At 39.4% G+C, this 2,135-nt stretch overlaps 1 pseudogene; it reads left to right on the top strand.

Moving 5' to 3' along the window:
• Positions 1–1,160: 1,160 nt before the first annotated feature.
• On the top strand, positions 1,161–1,754 carry LOC108520767 (grpE protein homolog 2, mitochondrial pseudogene; annotated as a pseudogene).
• The last annotated feature ends 381 nt before the right edge of the window (positions 1,755–2,135 follow it).

Consider the following 2,135-nt stretch of genomic DNA (forward strand, 5'->3'; position numbering starts at 1 on the left):
ACTTCAAACTATACTACAAGGCCACAATAAACAAAACAGCATGGTACTTGTACAGAAACAGGCACATAGACCAATGGAAGAGAATAGAGAACTCAGAAGTAAAACAGCACATCTACAATCATCCCATCTTTGACAAACCCCCAAAAACAAGCAACGGGGAAAGGATTCCCTATTTAATAAATAGTGCTGGGAGAACTGGCTAACCATAGGCAGAAAATTGAAACAGGATTCCTTTCTTACAACTTACACAAAAATTAACTCAAGCTGGATTAAAGACTTAAATGTAAAACCGAAAACCATAAAAACCCTAGAAGAAAATCTAGGCTGTATCATTCAGGATATAGGCATGTGCAAAGACTTTATGATAAAATTGTTGAAAGCAATTGCAACAAAATCAAAAATTGACAAATTGGATCTAATTAAGCTAAATAGTTTCTGCACAGCAAACAAAACTATTACCAGAGAGAGAAGACAATCTATAGAATGGGGGGAAACTGTTGCAATCTATCCATCTGACAAAGGTCTATTATCCAGAATTTACAAGGAACTTCACCAAATTTACCATTAAAAATAATACAATCCCATTAAAAAGGGGGCAAAGGACTTGAACAGACACTTCTGAAAAAACTGAGACATTCATGAGGCCAACAAACCCATGAAGAATAGCTCAACATCACTGATCATTAGAGAAATGTAAATAAAAAACACAATGAGATACCATCTCATGCCGGTCAGAATGTCAATTATTAAAGTCAAGAAACAACAGATGCTAGCAAGGTTGAAAAGAAATAAGAACACTTTTACACTGTTGGTGGGAATGTGAATAAGTTCAACCATTGTGGAAGGTAGTAGGGTGATTCCTCAAAGATTTAGAACCAGAAATACCATTTGAGCCAGCAATCCCATTCCTGGGTATATACTCAAAAGAATATAAATCATTCTATTATAAAGATACATGCATGCATATGCTCACTGAAGCATTATTCACAATAGAAAAGACATGGAATCAACCCAAATGCCCATCAATGATAGGCTGGATAAAGAAAATGTGGTACATATATACCAAGGAATACTATGCAGCCATAAAAGGGCACTAGATCATGTCCTTTGCAGAAACATGGATGAAACTGGAAGCCATTATCATCAGCAAACTAACGCAGAAACAGAAAACCACCCACTGCCACCCAGGGAACAGCTGGTGAGGACTGCCATTCTGAGGACCGTCCTGATGAGCTTGGGCCCTCTCTTGCTTAACAAGCCTTAAGGGTAAAAGCTGTTAAACTGGAGAAGGAAGTCCAGGATTTAACGGTGAGATACCAGAGAGCTGTAGCTGATTGTGAAAACATAAGGAGGCGAACCCAGAGATGTGTGGAAGATGCCAAAATATTTGGAATCCAGAGTTTCTGTGAGGACTTGGTGGAGGTGGCTGACACTTTGGAGAGGACTACAGAGTGCATTTCTGAAGAATCAGAGCCTGGGGACCAGAAGCTCACTCTGGAGAAGGTCATCCAACGGTTGTCACTTTTAGAAGCAAAGCTGAAAAGTGTGTTTGCCAAGCATGGCCTGGAGAAACTGACACCCATTGGTGACAAATATGATTCCCACGAGCATGAATCCTCTGTCATGTGCCAGCTGGTGTTGTGGTGCAGTCTGGCACCATGGCATTAATAAGACAAGATGGTTACAAACTTCATGGCTGCACCATTAGGATTGCCCAGGTAGAAGTGGCAGTGGAGTCTCAGAGGGGACTGTGAAGAGGCCATCAGAAACTCAATGTTCTCCCAGAGCGCAGTCACCTGTGTTTCATTTATTTAGTAAAGTAGATTTGTATTGTACATGAGGTACTTCATGTGATATGTTTTGGATTTAGTCATGCTGGTTTTATTTCTAAGATATTCTATTGATTTAATGTGACCTGTTTGGTCTCATCAGAAGTCTTATCATTGGGAATTTGAACAGTGTGACGAGTCTTCCGATGGCCTTTATGAAAACATGGTTAGCAAAATTGGTACTCTGATGAATTTGAATCCAAAATTCTTTTAACTATGTGTTTTCAACTACATGTTCCTTCCTAGTGGTCCCTATAACAGGAATTGTATAGTATCTTGTATTTTGTGGAGAAAGGAGATGGTAGG

The sequence above is a fragment of the Rhinopithecus bieti genome, unplaced genomic scaffold, assembly GCF_001698545.2.
Source record: "Rhinopithecus bieti isolate Rb0 unplaced genomic scaffold, ASM169854v2 scaffold_54883, whole genome shotgun sequence".
NCBI classification, from domain to species: domain Eukaryota; kingdom Metazoa; phylum Chordata; class Mammalia; order Primates; family Cercopithecidae; genus Rhinopithecus; species Rhinopithecus bieti.